Genomic DNA, 26,335 nt, shown 5'->3' with positions numbered 1-26,335 from the left:
CTTTTCTGTGATTAATGGAACCCTTTCCCTCTACTTTTAAGTAGTAACTTTGTTTCTAGAAACGAGAGAAAGGGGCTATACAACTTATCTGGGGGTTTATTTATATTTAAAGCATATATTTAGAATTGTATAAACAATCATTGTATAGACAATGCTGGCATGCCTTGACTACCATTTTGCAAAATTGCAGCAAAAACCAACTTAAGAGTTCTCTTTAATGAAGTGGGCTGATTTTCAAAAGGTTTCCTATTAACCCCTTCAATCCTATCAGTGTAGTGCTCCCATTCTGTGTAGTTTTGTGTCATACACTCAATATGTGTCTCCCTATACCAATGACTTTAGCTTAATGACATAATATCACTTTAAGCTGTCAATAGGTTGCTAAGACTGCAACTGAAGGCAGTTCTACAAAGGCACAGACAGGGGTGTTGTCAACTACCTCCACAGCGGGATCCCAGCCCCATAACCCAGCCATGTCTAAGCTGGTTTTCATATATCCCTACATCCCTCGCCCCCAAGAATGAAAAATTGGACTTGTACTGCATGTTTACTTCCTGGTTCCTTGCCATCTGAAGGGGGAGAGGGCAGGAGGGACAGCCACCCCACCTCCCAAGTGTGCCTGAGTCTGGGCAGTGCGAGATGGCTGTTGGGACACCAATCCAGGATTCTACATAATAATCCAGGCAGGACATTCCCCTGTGTTTTTCAACCTGGGCTGCATCAGTCTATGTGTGTTGTGTGGATACCTGCCAGCTGGTGCAACTCTACACCGGCTTAAACAGCCTGTTTACAACTGCCTCGAGTTCATCATTCAGTTCTGACTTTTCAAGACAGTAGAACTTCAGAGGGAAAGATGTAAGGAGAAATGGAGAACCAGATTCCTACCTGTCTTCCACATCTGGTGTTTTTGGTCCTAATCATAATTTGTTGCCTCTCAATTCATCTAGGTAACAAAAACACCATAACATTTCAGGCAAATTGTCTAAGAGGGTAAAACCTCTTACCAAAGTCTCCAAAGGAAAAGAACCATTACTGGCTCCTCTTATATTTGATGTAACTGTCAGGGCTGAACACAACATTTTGCTGCCAAAATGATGTCTCTTTCCATTCCAAGTGTGAACTGGTGATCAGATTAGGGTCCTTCAAAGGTGTGGAACAAGCCATGTGGCAGATGTGTACTATCCAACATTTCACATTTCACAGATATATGAGCCAACTAATCAGGCTATGATCAAGATAGCAAAAACTATGACTAAGGATCAACACAAAAGCTAGGAGACAGTTCAGCAGTTTGATTTTATTTGAGTCTAGTGAATTCTGACCCCTCTTCTCCTCTCCCCTGCTGAGTTAACTGAGTGAAAACCACTTTTTCATTTTGAACTCAATTTGCAGTGATTTAAATAAGGGGGGAAACTGCAACATTTTATAAGTATCTGGAAAAAGGGGATGACAGAGGATTAATTGGGATTGTCCATGCAAAATTGGAACAATTGGGAGATATACAGATGCATTTCATCTTCTAAGAGAAGAAAACAGTTGTTTCACTGCATTTATTTCTAAGGCTGCCCACTGGATCCTTGGGAGGTTTCTTCTTTGAGACGTTTAAACAGAAGCTAGATGTCTATCTGCCAGGGTTGTTTTGTTTGTGTGTTCCTGCATGTCAGGGAGTTGGACTGGATGACCTGTGTGGTCTCGTCCAACTCTATGATTCTGTGATCATAATATCAGACCATGAGTAGTTAAAATTCAGTACTGTTAAAATTGGAGTGTGGGGGAATAGCTGCATTAGTCTGTTGCTGCTTAAAAAGAACACTGAAGAATAACATAGCACCTTAAAGATTAACAAGTTTTATTTGGCATTGGCATTTGTGGACTGCTTTAATTGGCTTGCCCGCTTTTTAGGTTGCAGTCTGTAAAAGTTTGTGCCAAATAAAACTAGTTAGCTTTTAATGTGCCACAAGAGTCACTGATGTTAGCACTGTTAAAGGGGACAATTCTGAACATATTTACTAAGCAGTAAATCTTACTGAACACCATAGAGCTTATATCTTAGTAAAGCATCCACAGGATTGTGCTGTTACTGCTTGCAGACTTTTACAAAAAAGAAGGCTTGTAAGATACCAATAAAATATGAACTGTCCAGAGATTTTAATGAATTATAGTAAACCCTGTAATTAACATACTTTATTGAATGGGGTGTTAGAAACATGCTTTGCCTAGAGTGAAAATTAGCCTCTTTACTAGCAGAGATCTGCAGAATGTTAAGCCTGTGATGATTGAGAACTTACAGTGAAAGATTACAATTTGGGGTTATGGGGTGTGGGGATTCTTGGTCCTCTGCTCTGAATTTGCCTCTTTAAGGGTATGGAGTCTTCATGCCAGAAGGCATATTTAGTGATCATTTTCTAACATTATAGAGACACCAGAAAACCAGAAATAAATGGACCATTCTTAGGTCAATTAGATTAGCTTGAGCTCTTTCCACATGCAATTGGAGATGATCTAATTGGCCTGTGGCAGTAAGTAAGTTACAGAGTGTTTGAACATAATCCACATATGTTTACAACAATAAGTACATTGGATGTAGTTTTATTTCTTTGCCCTTCTACTAGCATACATATTATTCTCTAATATGAGGTTTGCATGGGTTTTCTCACAATAAAATGCAACAATATCTTTCTTCCTATTAAATCATTCCTTTTGTTTTGACTGAAGTATCATTTCTTTATGAGCTACTTGTTTACCACAAACCTGCCTTGTTTATGTATATGTAATGCATACGTTTAACTGCTCAATCAGCATATATGTTTGTAAAGCTTCAATCACATCTTTAAATGCTGCCTCTCTTACTGGCAATTTGAAAATATAAGGGTCTTGGTCAAGATCCTTTGGGACTGTAACTCCCAGGAGCCACCGTTCTACAACACTAATGTGATCTCGTCCTCAGAATTAATTTAAAACTCTGGAACATCTGGGTTTTGTCTGCATAAATGTGATACAGAAAACCCAATTCTGAAATAAGAAATTCAAGAGGAAGTGTATGTAATGAAAAAGGAGAGAGAGGAGGACCTAAAACGAATCCTCATGGCATCCCTACAGTTAGAGAAAAAGCTTTTGACAAAGATTGCTGAAATGAAATAGAGGTGGAAGGATTTTAAAAAACCCTAAAGCTAGGACAAAGCATTCTCTGTTTTTCCCAGTGATACCAACTGTAATAACAGGATCTGGTGGCCCAAAGTGTCAAAAGCTGCAGAATCTTGGTACGAAATTTCATTTATTAAGTACATAGAAAGGTCCATATTTGTACCACCTTCTTGGTAACTTGGGGGAAAGTAGATGGCAAAGTAGATGTTTGGATGTTGTGATGTGTATGCATACATGCTTGAAGTAGAAGTTCATTCATTCTTTCAAGTGTTTCTAAGGACTTTATTGCATGGAAGTGGCAAAAATGCATAGAAACAGGATTGTCACCTTTAATGACATACCCTATCACACAATGCTGTGCATAGCTCATTGCTGGTCCACCACCTCCCTGCGAGGAACCAGTGTCCTATTACTGGTGGACACAACCCATCATTTGATCCTGATTGTGCCACTGGGTTTCTACTTACCAGTCTGGTATAGTTAATCTGCTTCTGTGCTGGCATGACAGCACAGAAGGGACCTTGAAGAATTTCCTTGTCTGCCTCTCCCTCACTCCCTCTCCATTTTTTTTTTGAAAAACACTAAGATTAATGAATTTTTTAAAAAAAACTTACTAAGCTATAGAACTGTGGGAGGGCAGAGTTTCTCCACTCAACAGGAAGTGCAGCTTTAGGACCATGGAGTGGTGAATTGTCATGGTTGCAGCATTGCAGAGACATGAAGTCACAAGGATAACCATCCCAGTAAGTTGCTGGTATCATTGGTCATGCCAGTGCAATGAGTCTAAAATTGATTTACCATATATCAGCAAATCTCAAAGTGAGAACCAATCAAAAAAATTAAATCAAACTCCAATACTACAGACCCTTTAAGACAATTTAAGACTTCAAACAAAGTGCTGCAACCTCATAGATCAAAACCCAAATCTTGATCTCACTAGATTTTGGAAAGCGTTGAAATAAGGCAATGCTGACACAAGTCGACCTTCCAGTGGATAGCATTTTCCAACCCAGAAAGCCCTCTCACATGTCTCATCAGGCAGGATGATTTTAGCATTCTAGGATGCTTTCATCTCATCTGGAGGACTGATGGGCTTGCTGCCCATCAAATGATGCAAGGGTGCTTCTTGTGGAAGCCCCTCCTCCAACTGGAGGGAAAGTGTTGCTGGATACTTTCCTCTCAACACAGGAGGCTCCCCATATTGTACAGGCTCCAATGGATACTTCCTTCTCAACACAGGAGGATCCCCATATTGTACTGGCTCCAATGGAACCAGCATGAGGCCTCCCCACAATGGCAACACTTTCTCCATGTAATGGGGGAAGCGTCGCAAGAGGGAGTTGTACGCAGAATGACAGATTCACCCCGCTGCTCTCTCTTTCCTCCCCAGAAGCCCAGAGAAGTGGGATGCTTTGCCAGGGCCTTATGATGAGGTCGTAAATCACCCAATAGTGAGACACAGATAAAACCCACCAAATCTTAATAAAAAGCAAGACCAGATTTTAATTTTATGAGTTCTAGATATAGTTTTATGATTTTAATTTCACCCAAGGGATGTATTCTACAAATCTAGGGCCTGAAACCAACTGTAATTGGAATTCTGACTTTCTACTAAAGTGATCTCATCACTGCTATTGGATAATTTATGTGATGTCTTAACAAGGAACAGCTTACAGGCAGTCCCCGTGTTCCAAACATCTGACTTATAAATGAGTCATAGTTGAGAATTGGGGGGGGGGGGGGCAACAAGAAATGGGAGAAATCTAACCCTAGGAAGGGAAAATCTCTCCTAGAAGAGTTATCATGGGGAAAAGATATCTCCATTGAAGTGTTCTCACCTATCCTTGTTTTCACAACAAGCCAAATTTTTCAAAATTCAAATATCACAGGGACAGAAAGTGAGGTGAAATCTTCTGAACAGAGACACAGATAGTAAAACAAATACCACAGAGCTGCTAACCCTTCCCTATGCTTAAAACATGTACCTATTCTGACTTACAAACAAATTCAGTTGAAACCTACAGAACCTATCTTGTTTGTAACTTAGGGACTGCCTGTATATGATCTTGCTCTCTCTCTCTTTCTCTCAATAACTATGAAAGAACTCTATCAAAGTTTTGAGTCTCTTTTGTGGAGAGGAAAACCAGAATATAAATAATAATAATAATAATAATAATAATAATAATAATAATAATAATAATAATAATAAACATCACCATCATCACCATCATCATCATCATCATCTCCATCTGCACCAGAACAATGGTCCCTATATTTTGTGGAGCATTTGCTGTTTAAATTAAGCTTTACTCATATGATCTAGTCCTTTCAGTTCCCTGTTGCTGGCAATAGCGCATTGCACTCTAATAACATTTCCAAAATGTTTAAGAGTAATACAACTGTTCACACTTCATCAAGACAAATCTTATGCCCTCCACAATGCACTGACTACTGTCAGCAATTGAAGGGCTTGTCACAGAAACGCTAGGCTGTGGGTCAGGTATGCATTCCCTGAACAACTCTCAACAATTCTTCAAGGTAATCATTCTCATATTTAACTGTACTTAATACAAGCCAAAGAATGAGTAATACTGTATCTGTTACCCCTTTTCACACCTATGAATTCCTTTCAGTAATAGGAACAGGGATTATACTATATTCTTCTCATTTCATACAATTCCATTAATTCATTGAGTGGGTTTTTTGAAAAAAGAAACTCATGTTCATCCTAATGACAGAGATCGCTGTACTTATCTTTGGCAGGATAAGAGGTGCTATGCCTGCCTGACCCAAAGGAAATTGCTTACTCATTGTAAATAATTATATATCTAGTACCGGTTTTTCATCGTGTGTGTGTTACTGGCCCTCTCCTACTGCTGCAGTTTCTATGTGAGTGAGGGCTGTATCTGAACAGATTAAATGGTAGCTTGAAGTGCCATCATGTTTCCAACCAAGATGAACCAATTTCACAGTATGAATGTGAAGTGTTTCAGAAAACAAGTAATGCTACCATCATTACTTTGTGAGATTCCAATAAATGGAAGCATTTTCTATTGCCATCACATCTGCATTGCTTTTGCATTATGAGACCTAGTCAGTTAAAAAGAAGCAGTTGATTGCACTGCTTTGATACAACAGAGGCCAAAGTTTTACCACTTCACCTCTTGCATATTTATATCCAATCTGCCATAATGAAGTGCATATGCATTGGGTCATTTGCTGCACATGAAGGGAAAATGTGAGAATCTGGGATCAAACAATAGGAAAAGGCACAAGTGGCAGAAACGTCTGACATTGTCGACAGTGGACTCTCCAGATCTTCATATATAAACCTCCAAAGAAGAATACTTTGCCATCCTCCAAAGCAGCATATTCCATGGTTGAATAGCTCTGGAAAAATATTTTCTGAAGTTAGCGGTTTACGGGTTCAAGTGTGCCCAAGGAGATGTTTGATGCCAAACATGCAGTTGCACGTGCAATTGAAATTGTCTATGAGTTGTATATACCTATTGTTATCCTTATTTCCAGTACAATTGGCTTTACCTTACAGGGATCCTATGAGTGAAAGGCCCAGTTATTAAATGCCCTGCTCAGATCTTGTAAATTGTCATCTTTTCTGATATTTCATGCTGTCTCCTGATAGTTCCAATGTAGGATAGTCTCAGTTTACTTAGTATATCTTCTAGTATTAAAATATAACAATTAATTATAATTAAACTTAATCATTGTGATCTTTTAATAAATTGAACAAACTCCCCAAACATATTTTGAATGTAACTGTTTTATTCTCCTCGATATTTTCCTACATATTTACAGCAGATGCTGTTTTATACAGATTTCAAAAAAAAGGTAGGTCAAAATATAAAGATAAAATCCTTTTTGAAGCAGATGGATGAAAGCAGTTTCATAAATGACAAGCTGTTATTCAAGGAGTGATTGCAGCTATTCACTTCTACTGTGCGAGAGTACATCAGGAAAATCACATATTTCCAAAGGTGTAGAACTAACTTGCTGGATTTACTTTATTTTACCCCATAAATAATTAGGCAGTGACCAATTGAGGTTAATAAGCCCAATTTTATTATTAGGATGGGTGCATATCTTTCAACATTATGTTGTGATCTGCTATTCTGGGAAAAATGAACACATAGTTCACATAAACAGTACATGAGATAGTGAAACTATTGAATAGGGGAATTGTTGTTGATGATGTTGTTGTTACAGAGAAATTAACACTAATAGTTGAACAGAGATCAATGCAATAAATAAACTCTGAGGTCCCCCTATTCCCCGCTCAAATTAATTTAGAACTGATGGTTGTCTAGCTTAGCCATCTGATTCTCTATTCAGCCATTCAACCACCTGTGCCTCTCATTGACTTTATTACAATTTGATGAAATTTGTAGGCTTAGTTTCACTTTATGTGGAGATTATGCCTGTAAAATTTCAGACAAATAGTTGTAACCTGTTTTGGTACTGTGCCTGATTTTTCTTTTAAGAAGAAGATGCTATTCATAAAGTCTATATTTCTTTACACAATTGGATGATATTCCCAGATGGATTGGCTTATTCTGACATGATCAAATCTGGTGAGTTTCACATGGAGCAATACAATATGTTCTGTACAGTTTGGGTCCTCCCCCCCTCAAAAAAGGGACATGTTTATGTTTCTAATGAGAAAATTGTTATGAAAATGACAACCAATATAGAAGAGCCTGCAAAGTAAGTTACGAGTAAGAAATCTGGAAGGTTCAAGAAGGAAAGGTTCTCCTTTTTGTGTGTGTAGAAGATGGATTCTTCATCTTGAGTTCAGAGTAACTGTGGAAACATTATAGAATGGAACATGAAAGGGATACAGGGCACATCTACATGGACGCTTTATCCCACTCAGGCAACCAAGGGACCCTGAATGGAACTAACAGCCCCTCTACTGTTTTAATTATAGTGGAAGCTACTAGGCACAACATGGCTGGTGTCTGTTGCTCATTGCCCAGAGCAATGTCAGCTGAGACACATGGGCAATTGGAGAAAAAGGGGGGTGGAGAAATTCCTTCTTTCCTTCCCCTCCCCCCCTGTTATGTCACTCTGGTACCCAGGCAATTAACAATGGACACTAGACATGTTGAGTCCAGTGGCTGCTGCTATGACAAGAAAGACAAGGAGATAATAAGGGTGACTGTGCAGCAACAGTAGCAGCAGCAGCCCAGGAGCTAGCGGCAAGAATTCCCTCCTGCCTAAAAAATATATTTGAGGGTTATTTATTTATTTATTTCGTGTCAAAAGCATTGCATAATAAATAAGTTTAAAAGTGATAAAATAAAGGAATCACAAACAGCTAAATAGTTTTGGACCAAAAGTGGGCAACAGCAATCGTATTGTTCGCAGCTTTAAACAACTCCTCCTCCGTGCATGAGGCAGGGCATTGTGGGCAAGCATACATATGAGGAGTTGTTTGTTCAGCTCCACAGTCACACAAGGTGGAAGATTCCTCCAGGTAGTGCCATCTTGCCAGGTTGTCTTTTGATCTGCCCACTCCACTTCTCAGTCTATTTAGGGACTTCCAAGTTGCTCATTCTTGGTTTGCCCCTGGAGGCAGACCCTCATGAGGGGCCATCCAGTTAGAATTGCCTGGTTTAGCTGCCCAGAGGGACACCCTTGCTGTTGCTGGGGGGACATCAAGAGGAGTGGTGGTTCTCATGAAGCCCTTCCTTGATTTGAGTCTGGTGGGAGGATGGTGATAGTCATGCAGTGGGGGACACGGAAAGAGCCTCCTTGAAGACTGAGTAAATCCAGTCGGGCGTCCCCTGGGCAACGTTTCTTGTAAACGGCTGATCTTTCCAACCCAAAAGCATTGCATTGCTTTTAAACATTTGGGGGTTCATCAGTATATTGATAACACTCTGCTTCCTGAGAATCTCTCCTAGAGGTTTCATGTAAATGTTAAAAAGCATTAGAGATAGAATCGCACCTTATAGAATAACACATAACAGCTCCTTTTCCAAGAAGCTGTTATTGTGAACCACCACCATCTGGAACCTGCCTAAGAGATAGGAACAGAACCATTGCAACACATTAGGAAAAACTTCCTGATGGTAAGAGCTGTTTGATAGTGGAATATGCTGCCTTCTAACCGTGATGAAGTCTCCTCTGAAGATTTTTAAACAGAGGCTGGGTGACCATCTATCAGGAGTGCTTGGTTGTGTATCAATCACTGCATGGCAGAGTGCCAAATTGAATGGCCCTGCTAGTCTCTATGATTTCATGATACCCCTTGCTACACACACAAACACGCACACAGCAAAAAGAATGAGGCATTCCAACAGATGTGTTCTTTATTGTATATTTCTATTTTGCTATTCACATGTTTAGTAACATTTCAGAATAATAATAATAATAATAATAATAATAATAATAATAATAATAGTAATAATTTTATTTTTGTACCCCGCCACCATCTCCCCAGAGGGACTCGGGGCAGCTTACAGATATAAAACCAACATACAATAATATCAAATACAAAAACACACAAATAAATTTAAAAGGCATTAAAAAAACCACAATCATTATAAAACACTTGAGAAACACAGCAATAAAAACATAAAATGAGTTGGGCAAAGTGCACTGAGTGGAACTTGTAAACAAGAAGGAAGTTAAGGTGCTACAAGGTCATGGGAAGAGCCTTAAACTGGGGTGAACACTGAGGCTATGTCAGGGAGTTAACCAACAGGTATAACAGGCTGAATTTTGGCTGGAATTCTGGTGTTCTGAGGTAGGATCTCCTGATGCTACACCAGAAAATGCTGCGCCCCCAAATCTTCATCTCTGGGTCCTAGCGACCAACCCATCTTTCAACCAATGCAGTTTTCCCAACTCAGCCATTTCCATATTGTTGGTGTGGTGGGCCATCTGTGGAGACATAGCCTTTTATTTTAATGTAGCTGTGCTGGACATGCTGCAGACACTAACAGGGACTCCTCCTGGAGATCCCCAGGAGGTCCCTGTGATATTCCCCCCTTCCTTCTATAAATAAGTCTAACCTCTACAATAACCACAAAAATAAAATGTGATTTGGAAAGTCTGACATATGATATCATAATTCACCAACAGGATTATGGTCTTTGATTCATGACCAAAATTAAGTGTTAACATTTGTATTGTTTGAAAATAAAATCATATTTTTCTAGATAAATAAGTTTAGTTTATCACAGAATACTAGCCTCTCTGAGTGTTGGGAAAAAATTATTCCCATTCAAGTATAGGTGCTCACTTCAAACCTCAAAGGATTTCTTTCCTAAGTGCCTCTGTAGCCTCCTTACCAATGACAAATAATACTGAATCCCGCTGTTTGACTTAACCATTATATCCTGTATGGATTGGATTTAGTTGGAATATGTTATTTGATAATCTATGATTCTACTCCATTGTAAATTAAATTTAAATGAAATGCAGCTGCTCTGCAGATATATTAAATATAATTCAGGCACATCTGCCAAGGATTGTCAACATGTTAGTAGGTAGGAGCTGAAAAATTTATGTTTTGTGGGGTAGGATTTTGTGGTTGGTTTTTGTTTTTTGATCCCTGATTGTTAGACATTGTACTGCTTGCCTAAAACTATTTAAAGCCTTCAAACAGCTGCTTCTGTGTGCCTCTATGTACTTAAGCATGTGTAAAGAAAAACTGATTGAACTTATAGAAAAAGTAGAGTGAGGCAGGAAGAGTGGGGAGGAAAGAGAAGTATGAGGTAGGGACTGGATAAAAAGGCCACATTTTTATTGAAAATGTTTTCAGACATGAGAAATGGAATTCTGCTATGGGTCATATTTATGGCAACCCAAAAGCTGCCAGAAATGCTTGCCCCAGTCGACCTGGTAGGGCTATGCTAAGAAATTGGAAAAAGATGATTTCCACTGACAGTTTTCACCAGGCACAGGCAAACTTTGGCCCTCCAGGTGTTTTGGACCAACTCCCAGAAAGCCCAGCCAGCTTACAAGCTGTTAGTAATTGTGGGAGTTGAAGTCCAAAACACCTGGAGGGCCAAAGCTTGCCCATGCCTGGTTTACACCATTCTCACAACTATCATTCACCTCACAGCAGCACAGTAGTGACACCATCCTATGATATCAGACTGGTTCATGCTGGAAGCAAAGAGATTTTTCCATATGCAAGGTACCGTCCTATCTTCCTCTCAGTTCAGGATCCCACCTAACATCCCAATAAGAGTTGCAAGGTACTTCAAGGTTCAGAGGAAAACGGATAGCAAGTATATACACCAAATGGAATAACCATTAGGAAGACTTGTATGTGCGCGTGTACACACACACAGAGGAAGAGAGAGAGAGCACGCACATGTGTTTCATTCACTCATCAAAATCTTTTCCTTTCTCATATATTAGCAATTGTTCTGAAATTTGTTGTTTTTCTCTACAGTTGAAAACCTTTCTGTGATTATTTCTTTCTTGATCTCTCTGTCTTGAGTTTAGACTGGAAATCTATTCTCCTTTTCCGGGGATCAAAACCAATATATTAATTACATTTATATATTTATTACTTTTAAAAGCCTTAAACCAAAGCATAAGGGATCTTTTTTCCAAACAAATTTTGATGTAATTTTGAGGATATTATTCTAGAAAATGATATATACATTTTTCCCCAAACAAAATTTAATGTAATTTTGAGGAGATTATTCCACTGAATATCACAATACTGTTTTTTATTACTACAACATTTTCTTCCATCCCTTTGGTTGCTACTCTTCTAACCCTATTGGGCTTTTTAAAATTCTGCACAGAGTGGCACTTGTGGCAACAAGCAACAAGTGTGACAGACATAAAAAAACAGAATGGAGAAGGGTAGTTTCATGTTGTGCCTCAAGGTGCAGCATGTTTGCATGTGAAGGAAGTTGCAGGGTATTTATTTGTGAGTGTTTGAAAGAGAGAGAAAGTAGATACATAATACATATTAACAAGGTAGATTTAAGAGAGACCTGGCCATCTGTCAGGGGTACTTTGTGCTTTTCTTGCATGACAGGGGGTTGGACTAGATGGCCCATGTGTTTTCTTCAAATTCTATGATTTTATGAGAGATCAGGGACCATGGTGGAAATGGAAACAAGTGATCTAGAAGAAAACAGCTCACATTTTTTCGTGTGATGCTACGCTAAAACGAACCCAACACATAAAATGTGAAGTCAGAATATTTGAGGGGCATAGTTAGTATAAAAATAGTCATTGAAACAGTTGTGCTTCCTAAGATTTGCTTAAGTATGATCCTGGAACAGATAATCCTTCTGTGCACACTTCCCTTTTCAACATATTTGACTTGGTGAGTGAGGAACTGCTTGAGCACTGCACAAAAGGCAACCTCAAGACTTTGGACCTTATTGAACTCCTATGGGATCCAAAGCAATTACATGAGCATATATTTTATTCTATGCTAAAAGTGTAGTGGATATTGGTCAACATTTCTCTTTGTAAGCAAAGGGTCTATTGTTCACTTGGGTTGTTGTTGTTGCAGAGGGGAAAAATAGCCCTGGGCTAAAGTGGTCAAATCTTTATAGTTGATTTGTATATCTCATGTCTAGCAAAACCTTAAAGGAAAAGTGTAAGCACAGCTCTCAGATAGTAGTCAAACTTTCACAGCATGACAGGATATGAACAAACATAAATACAGTGGAGTTCATTCATGGAATATAGAGTCTAAGTTTGTGGACATAGACTGCATTTCTTACTTCCACTATAAAGAGAAGTGTTGTTTTCCAAAGAGTCGATCAATCAATTCATTGGCTTATTTTGATCAGAAATACAAAATATATACAAATAGCAAATCAACATTGCATTTACAACATACCCATGATACATACAAATCTATATATATAAAATGATAAAGTTGTTTGCGCAGTGACTATAACAACAAAACTAAACATCCCAGAAATACGAAATTTGGCAACACAATGCAAAAGGCTTGCCTCCAGGTTACAACAACACAACCACACCACAAAACCACAATCCAGACCCACAAAACTCACAACAACGCATCATGCGATAACAACACAACTAAATGCCCCAGAAATACAAAACTTGGCAACACAATGCAGAAGCCTTGCCTCCCAGTTGTAACAACACAACCACACCACAAAACCACACAGGACCCACAAAACTCACAACAACGCATCATGACTATAACAACACAACTAAACGCCCCAGAAATACGAAACTTGGCAACACAACGCAAAAGCATTCCCTCCCGATTGTAACAACACAACCACACCACAAAACCACAATCCGGACCCACAAAACTCACAACAGTGCATCGTGACTATAACAACACAACTAAACGCCCCAGAAATACAAAACTTGGCACACAACTAAAAGCCCCAGAAATACAAAACTTGGCAACACAACACAAAATCCTTGCCTCTCAGTTGTAACAACACAACCACACCACAAAACCACAATCTGGACCCACAAAACTCACAACAACGCATTGTGACTATAACAAATACAAAATTTGACAACACAACTCATCCACCTCCCCAATCCCTACATTCACACTTGGCCTCCAAAAAAACAATTACAATAATAACAATGACAACAACAACAACAATAAGAATCAACACCATCACAGGCAAGAAACAGCCAGGCACTGAGGCTGAGAGGCCAGTCAGTGCTACACTGGGCCTCCAAAAAACAATACAGTAGCATCTAACTTATCCAACCTTCATGACCACAACAACAACAACAACAATAATAAACACCTACACAGGCAAAACAAAAAAAGACTATTGTACCACAATAAAAATATAAACCGCACTCAGCAGAATCAGACATCACGATTAACAACAAACCAAAGACAACAGGGATCTCAAGCAATTATCAATCAACACAAAAACTGAAGAAGGTAACAGACTTCAAATACTACTACTAATGTGAGTATAAAGAAGGGTGGAGGTCACAGCATCAATACAACCTAATGTAGACTGACCAACACCACCAGACTCAGCCACAGCAACGCGTGGCCGGGCACAGCTAGTAAAATATAATTTAAAACTATAATGAAAAAATTGTATGTGATACACATTGTTGGGTAAGATCTTTCTATATCTCACAGACGGGACAACAAAGCTGGAACAAACTCTGAAACTGAGTAGGAAGGCAAATACAACAAAAGTAATTTTGACTAAGTCCCAGCACTGCTTTCAGTCCAACCTATTCACAGTACTGGTTGAGACAGATTAATTGATGTGGATGAAACATCAGGAGAGAATGATTCTGGAACATGGCCAAACAGCCCAGAAACCTCTCAGCAACCCAGTGATTCCATGAAAGCCTTTGACAACTCAGATTAATTTTATTTCAAGCATTGGTGTTTTCGAGTACCTCAGACAACAGCACAGTGGCATGAGCAACATCTAATCCTGCCCTGATGTCTACACTGAACATAGAATCACACAGGAGGACCTCGACAATAACATTTTAATTAAATCTGTGAACAATCATCTGCAAAAATGAAACACAAATGTGTATGGATGATTGTATTTTTTCCCTTGTAAGACTGGCATTGCTAGACAATTACTGTAAACACAACACAGCATAAACCATTGTCTGGGTTGGTATGGCCAGCACAGCCGATATGAGGTAAGGCAGGGATAGCACTATGAAAAACGAGGCACATAGTGCCAATTCCACAACAGTTCACTCATTATCATAAAGGCATTAATATATTTTTTAAAGTTTCACAATACCTAAGTCATGCTCTATTGAAACATTGCAGAGAAATATCACTAGGATGTCTTCAGTTTTCATAGCTGCTCCCCCCACAAAGCACAGTTGGAGGAAAAAATAAATTAGCTGTAAGGAGGTAATATGCCCACCAAATCCATCAGTTTGAGAGAAAGAGTACAAAAGTATTCACAAGGTAGTCAATAGAAGGAATGAAGCTTTGGATTTCCAAATCTCAGCTATTGTTTGACATCTCCAAATTTGGTCCAAACTTGTACTATTGTATAAAGTATCAAACTGGGAATGAGAATTGATCCTGTGACTAATGTGCATACCTAACAGAAGTAAAAAAAATGAATATGAATGTATTCAAATGATAAAACAGTTGCAGACAGTCTGTCTTTATTGATTTAATCTTTTTTTAAAAAAGGGAAAAGGGCAAGAGATTCATACCTCCTTGAAAATGTTATGTTTCTACAACAGAACATAGTTCTGAACTAGGAAAGCCAAATGTCATCTTGAATCACACTCTCATTTCACTCAATTGGGACAACTTCATAGTAAGACAATATAGTTTTACTTCTTAGAATTGATAATGATATGATAGAATGTAATATCAAATAGCACACTGTAAATCAATCACTCTACAATTCTTCTCGAGATTTGAAAATAGCTCTTAATTTGAAGTATGTACAGCATTCTTTTTAAAGAGTACTCCATTTTTATTGGCAGTCATATTTTTCTCAGACTTCATATTTCCCTAGTTGATATCAGGGCCGGCCCCACCATAGAGGCCAGTGACGTCGCCGCCTCGGGCGCAGGTCCCGGGGGGCACCGTCAGGCTGGGAGGGAGGCGGGGCACCGCTCTGACGGTGCCCCGCCGCCCGACCAGTGCGCCCTGGCCTTGTGGCTCCCTCTTTCGCCGCCCGGGGAGGGGAGGAGGGATCGCCTCCTTCCCTCCCCGGGCGGCGAAGCCTGCTTCTTTCGCCGCCCGGGAAGGGGAGGAGGGATCGCCTCCTCCCCTCCCCGGGCGGCGAAGCCTCCCTCTTTCCAACCCTGGCCGCGCCTCCCACGCTGCGTGGGAGGCGGGGCCAGGGTGAATAGCATGGGAGGCGGGGCCAACCCTGGCCCCGCCTTCCACCCAGCGTGCCCTGGCCCCGCCTCCCACACAGCGCGGGAGGCGGGGCCAGGGCACGCTGGTTGGGAGGCGGGGCCAGGGCGCAGGAGGCGGGGCCGGCGGGGGGCGCTTTTCAGCGCCCCCGCTTAATATTTAAATTTATCTCCGACCGGCCCTGGTTGATATTGTGACCTAACTGGAGATATATCACTGGTATTCTGTTAATTAAGGCAAGAAGGCTTCTTTTATTGGCTTGAAACAAAAGATCTACACAAATTTAATATATTCCAAAAGTACAGTCCGAAAGACTTGTAGTTCTGTTCTATAAAGAGCTGTTCATTAATTTGGAGTTTCTCTCCCAAATTAACTTTCTTGGAATATTTACAGAGTTTTCAAATTCTGTGTGCAGATCTTATACCCCAATGGTTTGAAACCCAATGTCAAAATACCTAAGCTCTGCTGAACATATCATTAATTCATCATAGTTCACCAAATGAACATAAGTATTAAACAGAAAGGGAAATACTATGATACATCTATGTATGACATTAGATGATTTGAAGTGTAATTGCTCTTTGTTTTGTGATTTCGGCCCTTTCTCGTGGCTGCTCCCATTCTTTTGAACTCCCTGACTAACAAGGATATTTTTTAATGGACCAACCTTTTAATGATGTTATAGTTTATGATATTAAAAGTTAAATTATATTTTATGCATGATTTATTTATTATTTATTTTATTTACTATATTTCTACTGCTTTCTATCCCACCCCGAAGAGGACTCAGAGTGGCTTACAGTTTTGGCAATTTCAATGTCACATTGCAAATACACATATACATATGCATCACATTAAGCAGTAAAAACAGATAAAATATATAAATACAATTAAAATTAAAATGGTTAAAACATAGCACCTAGTCCTGAAGTTGTCATTCATGCTGCTACATTTATGTTGATTGCACTACTCCCCAAATGCCTGGTTACATAGTCTGGTCTTGAATTTTTTCCTGAAAACTAGGAGGGAGGGGGGCAATCTAATATCACTGGGGAGGGAATTTCATAGCCAAGGGGTCACCACTTAGAAGGCCCTGTCTCTCGTTCCACCAGATGCCTAAATGCAGGAAAAATTATTGATTTCCCCAACAGGTAATTTTCTCCATGCCAAACCATTTTATGGCATCAGTTGGTGGGCAAAAAGTGGACAATTCCAATTGTTAACAGTAAACCTTCTCTTGCCACCATTACTCCCTCGGGTGTATCATTATTTTTAGTCCCTATATTCAAAGCTAAGCCCTCCCTTATTAAAAGGAATGTTTTGCATTATGATATCTGGAGTCCCCCCTCTCATCTTTATTAATTAATGCAAGTTCCAAAGTAATTAAGTAATAACTGTAGACCACAGTTTTCGTAGTCAAGACGACCCAAACACCAGCCACTGGGGCAATGTCATCATTATTTAGTTCTCTGTCCCATGGAGGTTCCATATTCCTGATTTCGTGCAGTGGGGGGGGGGGAAGCAGGATGGGGGGGGACTCCACCGATGCATGTGATCATCATCATAATCATTTAATTACTTATTAATCGCTCTCCATCCAAGTTGCTCTAGGCGATTTACAAGATAAAATTGTAAAGGATAAAAATACATACATGATGGCAATACATACGTGATGGCAAATGAAGCAAGTGAATCCAGATTAAAAAACAAATGTGATGGCAGAAAATCAATTCTCCATTTTATTTAAACATGGGCTAACAGTGAACACTAATGGCAAGGTCCGGATCAACCTGCATCAACCCACAGTATTTGTCTAATGTGTTGAGGCCCCTAGACATAAGCTACAGTACAGAATGCTATTTATGGGGAAATGCTTTTGTCTTTCTGCTGTAGCTTGGAGCTGATGCATCTTTCAGAGAGAGCCACTTCTATTCCACCTACTAATAGCATACTTACAATCTTTCAATCAAGAGGCAAAGAGAAACAGATTCAATAAAGTTATCTGTCAGTAAAATCATAAAATGTAATGAAACAACCAATCATTAAACAGAAAGAACTTTTATAACATTAATTGTGTCAAGGTATTATTAATTATGATGGAATGTAGAACTGGGGAAACTTTAAGTCATTTTGACAACTATTATGTTGTCTGTTACCAAATATTATGTTTACCTACTTAAGCTCCATTTACAATAGAACTATTGAGGTGATCTTATCGCAAAAGCTGGCCATTGGACTGTAATGCTGATGCTTTGACCAATGATCTGGAAGGGTGTTTAAAAATGACTTGAGTTTATGTCTGGAGAAAGAAAGCCTACAACTATGAAGTTAAAATGTAGCAAGAAATTCTAATGAAACTATTAATAAATGCTTCTTTTTGTATTAGTAGTATAGGATAAGAAGCAAGCCTTTTTAAACATTTGATTACCTTTCTGGAAGCCATTTGCAAAGATACGTGCTTATCATGCACATTTAAGAACAATGTAAGTCTTAATTTCTTCACTGTAATAATCAATCAAATCTTTTTCACAAACGGGAATTTAATTCAGAAAGCCATACAAAACATTGTTCGCCTTTTGTCTCTGTTGGTTTCAGTCTCGGATGCAATCAAGAAAGTTGACAGTGTATGATTATATATGATCTCTCTCTGCAGGAAACTATTCCAATATTATATTTGCACCTTTCCATTCATTATTAGCAATCATGTGCCTGTGAACTTATATTGCAGTGTTGCAACTGGCATTTCGAAATACTGTTATTCTTTGTGTCACTGAGTCAGATTTGGAATTTGTGATAGGATTAGTGGACCCTGGATTGTTTTATTTAATACATGTTCATAACACCAACGTTTTGGGGAGTTATGTGTATATACTGAAAGAAGAATAAAGTGTCTAGTGTTTTGATGAAACTATGAAACGACTATAAAAAAATTTGTATACAAAAATAATTGAAAAGAGGCTGTGTCAAGCAAAAATGAGGGATTTATGTTTCAGTACAGATATAGACAGATGTATAGGACAACTTGCTCTTAGAACTAATTTGTAAGGCAAAATATTATCATCTAGGTCTACTACTTCTGCTCTCATACCTAAAAATCTTACCATTATTTCCATGCAGGTGCTGGTTGTGGTTATGGCAATACAAAACCACATTCAGAGTCATCTCAGCAAACTTCCAGACCTCCCTCTCCTTTCTCCTGCATTCCTGTTCTCCCCATTTGGTACAGATTACATTAGGAGAAAAACTAAGATCTGTAGTGAGGCTCCACCCCCCCTCCCTAGTTTGTACACATTTTAAAAACATTTTAAAGACAGAGTCCCATGGAGCTCTTCATATGGCACAAAAGTACTTCCACCAGTTGCCCATAGGATTCCATCTTAAAATGTGTTTAAACTGTGCAGAAATTGAGGTTTTTGGAGCCAGGGAGCAGTTGTCTTCATAGCTCCCAATTCAAGCAGAAATAGCTAAAGGTACTTATTTATTCTTCAAGAATTGCACAATTTCAATATATTACCAGTTTGCTGCAGGTATACCCCCCTTTAGACCTAGATTACTGACCTGCAATGTCGAAGTTTTCCCCCTTTTAATTAATAAAAAATAATAAATAAATAAATAAAGAAGTGCAGTATAGGCAGAGAATACACTTGCCCATGTGATAGCTCAGAAAGCAGAGGATTTATGTAGAAACAGACAGAGTACAATACGTGTGATGGCAGCAAATGAATTATAAAGGCAAGAGGCCACTATAACCAGAAGTGTAATCTAATAATATAAACTATAAGACAGTATTTCCTATATATGATATTGTCATAGAACATTCAATGTACAATCAAGGATGATAGATATTCAGAATATACTAAATGCTTCAAAAAAACATGTCTCTAAACTAAAATATAATCAATGTGTTATATTTTGGTTTAGATACATGTTTTTGAAGCATTTAGTATATTCTGAATCTCTATCATCCTTGTTTGTATATTGAATGTTCTATGACAATAGCATATATAGGAAACTAGCTGTGCCCGGCCACGCGTTGCTGTGGCGAAGTATGGTGGTATGGGAAATAAAGAATTGAGGAATTGGTGGTAGTTAAGGTCAAGGGTAAAGGTTTTCCCCAGACATTAAGTCCAGTCGTGTCTTACTCTGGAGGTTGGTGCTCATCTCCATTTCTAAGCCGAAGAGCCGGCGTTGTCCGTAGACTCCTCCAAGGTCATGTGGGATGACTACATGGAGCGGCGTTACCTTCCCGCCGGAGCAGTACCTATTGATGCACTCACATTTGCATGTTTTCGAACTTCTGGGTTGGCAGAAGCTGGAGCTAACAGTGGGGGCTCTCTCCGCTCCCCCAATTCAAACCTGTGGCCTTTCAGTCCAGAAGTTCAGCAGCTCAGTGCTTTAACACGCTGCGCCATCAGGGGATATTATTTCCTAAAGGTTGTGAATATACAATATTTCTGATTGGTTTTTTTTTGTTTGTTGGAGGCAAGTATGAATGCTGCAATTAGGAAAAATGATTAGGATGTAATGGCCTTGCAGCTTTAATGCCTGGCTGTTTCCTCCCTGAGTGAATTTTTTGTTGGGAGGTGTTAGCTGGCCCTGATTGTTTCCTGTCTGGAATTCCCTTGTTTTCAGAGTGGTGTTGTTTGCGATATTTTATGTGCTTCTACTGTCTGTGGCCTTGAGAAAACAGAGGATTTTCCAGACTTTGATGATGGGAATACTTTGTTGGGAGGTGTTAGCTGGCCCTGATTGTTTCCTGTCTGGAATACCCTTGTTTTCAGAGTGATGTTGTTTGCGATATTTTATGTGCTTCTACTGTCTGTGGCCCTGAGAAAACAGGATTTGCCAGACTTTGATGATGGGAATACTTTGTTGGGAGGTGTTAGCTGGCCCTGATTGTTTCCTGTGTGGAATTCCCCTGTTTATTTACTGTCCTGGTTTTAGAGATTATATTGTTCTGCATTATTCTATCCCAGTAATTATTTCATATTAAAGAAGAATCTCACTTATCCAACATTCGCTTATACAATGTTCTGGATTATCCAACGCAGTCTGCCTTTTCATAATCAATGCTTTTGTAGTCAGTGTTTTAAATTCATTGTGATATTTTAGTGGTAAATTTGTAAATACAGTACAGTAGAGTCTTACTTATCCAACATAAACGGGCCGGCAGAACGTTGGATAAGCGAATATGTTGGATAATGAGGAATTAAGGATAACCCTATTAAACATCAAACTAAGTTATGATTTTACAAATTAAACACCAAAACATCATGTTAGACAACAAATTTGTCAGAAAAAGTAGTTCAGTACACAGTAATGCTATATAGTAATTACTGTATTTATGAATTTAGCACCAAAATATCACGATATATTGAAAGCATTGACTACAAAAATGCGTTGGATAATCCAGAATGTTGGATAAGCGAGTGTTGGATAAGTGAGACTCTACTGTAAATACTACATAGCATTACTGCGCATGGAACTACTTTTTCTGTCAAATTTGTTGTATAATATGATGTTTTGGTGCTTAATTTGTATAACGATTACCTAATTTGATGTTTAATTGGCTTTTCCTGAATCCCTTCTTATTATCCAACATATTCACTTATCCTGCCGGCCTGTTTACGTTGGATATGTGAGACTCTACTGTATATTTCTAATCTTATATTATCTGCTCCGAACTGGATTATCTGAGGCCCCTTCTTCACAGCTGTATAAAATGCACACTGAAGTGGATTATATGGTAGTGTGGAGTCAAGATAATCCAGTGCAAAGCAGATAATATAAGATTATAAATGGGTTATATAGCTGTGTGGAAGGGCCTTGGGTCTACACTGCCATATAATCCAGTGCAAATTAGATAATCTGTGGAAGACGTCTAAGTGAGGCCTAAATCTGCCTGTCCCCTAACTGAAACCTGGCTGTCCCTTGGTTGCTAGGCAACCAAGCAGGCAGAGATTAGCCCTCTAAACTGGCAGCAATTGGATAAAAAAAATATTGCTCTCCCTCTAATTAGGACTTTATTTTTCTTTTCTTTTTGTTGTATCAACCTTGAGGCGTGGATGATGGGTTGTGTTGTCAAATTTTGAGGTTGGGGGGCTTGTACTTTTGTTGTTTTGTGAATTGCCGTGATGCCATCACTCTTTTATATATATAGATACTGTCTTATAGTTTAAATTATTAGATTACATTTCTGGTTATAGTGGCCTCTTGCCTTTGCATTTCGGGGAATCCCTTCTTTGTATTGGCAAATGAATTATCCCTTTTTCTAAAAAATGGAAAGGCACAAAACACTATGATAAGAAGATGATTCCCCACCCCCAGTTTATGCTCCCGATGGGATGAGGTCCCTACAGTGTTTATTCTTCTCAGAATTGATGGGAAACGTAAAATGTACTTATTTAGAGTCACCTAATTAAACTGATTCACAATATGCTACTTGTATAATAGTATACATAATAAATTTGGTTTTTTTATGCTGAATGCCAAATATGCGCTCATAGCCTAATAACTGGAGAACATAGGTCTACAACTGGAATCAGCACCAGCATGGTGTAGTGGTGTGAGTGTTGGACAAGGAATCCCCACTCAGCAATGAAAACTTACTGAAGATGCATCTACACTGCAGAATTAATGCACTTTGACACCAATTTGACTGTCTTAACTCAATGTTATGGACTCCTGGGATTTGTAGTTTGACTTTTTTGTGTGTCAGGAGCGACTTGAGAAACTGCAAGTCACTTTTGGTGTGAGAGAATTGGCCGTCTGCAAGGACGTTTCCTAGGTGACGCCTGGATGTTTTACCATCCTGTGGGAGGCTTCTTTCAGGTCCTCGCATGGGAAGCTGGAGCTGACAGATGAGAGCTCACCCCGCTTCCTGGATTCGAACTGCTGACCTTTCGGTCAGCAGTCCTGCCAGCAGAAGGGTTTAACTCACTGCACCACCAGGGGTTCCTTGTAGTGCACCAGCACTTTTTGGCAGAGAAAGGTAAAGATCTTGTAAAACTATAACTCCCATGTTTCCATAGGTTTGAACCATGGCAGTTAAAGTTACTGCATTAATTCTACATAAACCCTCAGAATGGAGTTCCAGACACTAGGGAGAGAAGGTCCACACTGTGTTCCTCCCAAACAAGTTTGTGAAGGTTATTAGACTGGGAAAATGCCACCGCCCCCCTCTGAAGATCTTAGCATTTAGGCAGGCTAAAATGGTAACATAGCATTCAGATAGTCTTTTCTTTATGCATTTACTTTCATTTCATTCAAATTCTCTTTAAGAATAGTCATAATTAACCACTTCTGACCACTTGTATACACATGTGGTTAATAATCTGCCCATTGATTCAAGTGTGTTTCTTAAAGTTTATCTATGTTTCTCCCTTCCTGGTTTTTTTTTTTTTTTTTGAATTCACTTATACTTAGCAGTACAGATTCAAGACAGTCTGTCTAACATTCCCCCATTCCGCTTTCCTGAATGTATTGGTTGTTTGCATGAAGCAGTTTGCAAAGAGGTGGAACTGAATGGCATATTTTGATACACTCTTTATTTAAGAACATTGTTCTCGTTGTCAACATCTGCACCCTCTAGAAGTATAGTTTCAATTTTACTTTTGAAATATGAGTCAAGCATTGTTGCCAACAAATATTTTTTCCTGTCAAAACATTTCACTTAGGTTTGCAGACAGCTTTTGGGTTACATCTTTCCCCTCGTTTTATTGAAATGGGATCTTCATTCCTTTTGAAATCATTTTTCATTAGTCTGGAAGCAAAAGTAGATTCTGTATCAGATAAGTGGCAGCACCTGGCTCATGCATGTGCCATCAGTTCTTATTTTCTGTGTGATCATTTCAGATAATTGGAGGATGAAAACCAAAATAGCAGTTAAATTCGAATCAGAGTAGGTGACGACATGTTCTCCTTTCTTATACAGCCTATATTTATACATAACTGCTGTTTGTGGCTCTGGAGAGATGCAGGAAGTACGCAGGAAGTTGGCTTGATAATACACAGTGGCTGGCATCCTGTTAGAGATATATGTGTAAGTCACACTATGCATGTGGGGTGAATTATTTGCCATGGTGTAACAGATGCATTCTGCTGACAGTGGCATAGTTGCACATATGGCAATATTGTGTGTTGCAGTTTCATATTCCATTTTGAATTGCAATTTCACTTATGCATTGTAATTTCACATTGCACAACAGCACATTATTCACTGTGTTGCTAGCAAATCTTCAAATGTGGGTATTTATGCTGTAATAAGATAATGTTGGGTTGCAACCAAGGTCAGCAAGAGTAGCTTCTTGCATTATTTGCTTCTCCTTGAAAATTTTATCTATTTGGTTTTTTATTTTATTTACAGGAACAGAAATCATAGTACACCATCAAATCATTCCTGACAGATGGCCATCAGCCTCTGAATAAGGAAATCAGTTCCTGGTTTGAAAGTGCTATTTCCTGTTTCATTGGCTTTTCTGGGGCTGAGAGTGTGTGACTTGCCCAAGTGGGTGGGTGAGTGGGGAATCAAGCCACAATCGGAGTCCAACACTCAAACCTCTCCCTCCCTCCCTCTACCTCTCTCTCTAAACTTCCAAGAATTCACATACCATATGAAAGTTTGGTCAAGATGGTCAGAGGAGAGCAACTAAAATAATCTAGGGTCTGGAGAACAAGCCCTATGAGGAGCGGCTTAAAGAATTGGGCGTGTTTAGCCTGCACAAGAGAAGGTGGAGAGAGAAGAGACATGAGGAGGTCCAGGTATAAATATGTGAGGGGAAGTCATAGGGAGGAGAAAACAAGCTGCACACTACAGGAAAGGAGATTTCACTTGAACATGAGGAGGAACTTCCTCACTGTGAGAGCTGTTCAGCAATGGAACTTTCTGCCCCGGAGTGTGGTGGAAGCTCCTTCTTTGGAGGCTTTTAAGCAGAGGCTGGATGGCCATCTGTCGGGGGTGCTTTGAATGTGATTTCCTGCTTCTTGGTAGAATGGGGTTGGACTGGATGGCCCATGAGGTCTTTTCCAACTCTATTATTCTATGATTCTATGATTCTAAGTGAGGACAAAAGGGGGTGGGGAATGTTAAGAGGAGAGAAGGCCTAGGACATCTGGGAATTGTGGTTTTAAAATGGGCCTAGTACTATTGGAGAAACGTCTGCTTCAGCCCAATGCTTTTATAAATGGGGAAAATTCAGAGGCTTCGTTCTGCTTCATTTTTAAAGCTATTGAGATGAAATTTGCCAGAATGGAAGCAAATATTCATAACTCTTTGCTTATCAAGTTTCATAATGTTTGACCCATCCACTGATTTTTTTGGGAATTTTCAAACAACATTTTTTTAAATGCTACCAGAACAATGGCCCCGCCTCTCCATCCCTCTTCCTTCCACCCTGATTGGCTGAGAGGCATGCCAACATGGCTTCACCTCTCAGAGGGGCTACAGCTACATCCAAAGACATCAGAGAAAGACAAAAAAAAGGTGCCCTTTGATTCAAATTCTTAATATTAGGAAGGCAGTGAGCAGATGTTTCAAAACTCGCTTCAAAAGTGCTTTTGAACCGAATTCGAAATGAATTTAACAGACAAACAAAAAAATTGCCCAACCCTAATGACCACCCCAGGGTCTCAACCACACAAGCTGGTCAATGGTGGTTGTAGCCATATGAAAATCTTGTTTGGTGGTTGAATGGTGCCTGGATGCATGATCTAATTTAGATGTAGTTTAGGACAACTGTGACAATTTATGTATTCTTGTGACACTATGAATGTTTTGTTTAAATTACAGGTGAACATTCCCAACGTGGAACTTTCTTTTGGGAGAAGGCTCATATAGTCTTTGAGGGATGGGGAGAAGAACTAACATTATGCAATGAAAATTAATACAGGCTAAAGGTTAAGTGTGTAGTGTCATCATAATAGCCAGTTCAGTCGAAATGGGAGAAAATGGGAGAACTTGTTAAAATGTAGAAGGAACTGAATGGAATGATAATAAAATGTCATTCTACAAATCATTCATTCACATCTGGAATATTTTTTCACTACTAGTAACCTCATCTCAAAAAGGATATTGCAGAATTGAAGAGGTTTCAAACAAGGCCAATGAGAAAGATCAAGGACATATTGAAACTCTCAAACAACTAGAAATTGAAAAATTGGAATTGTTTATCTTGAAGGAGAGAGAAATAAGACAGGACAAAATAAGATCATATAAAATGACGAATAGTATTTAGAAGGCATATCAAGACATCTACAGTTATTTAGATCTCATAACATAGGAATGGGGAACAATAAATGAAAATGATAAAAATCTGTTCAATACTGATAAAAGGATCCACAGATAAGGTTTCCACCACAAAAGGT

Source organism: Anolis carolinensis, chromosome 4, assembly GCF_035594765.1.
Source record: "Anolis carolinensis isolate JA03-04 chromosome 4, rAnoCar3.1.pri, whole genome shotgun sequence".
Classification (NCBI taxonomy): Eukaryota; Metazoa; Chordata; class Lepidosauria; order Squamata; family Dactyloidae; genus Anolis; species Anolis carolinensis.
The sequence above is the reverse complement of the archived record's forward strand: the minus strand, read 5'-3'. Positions refer to the sequence as shown.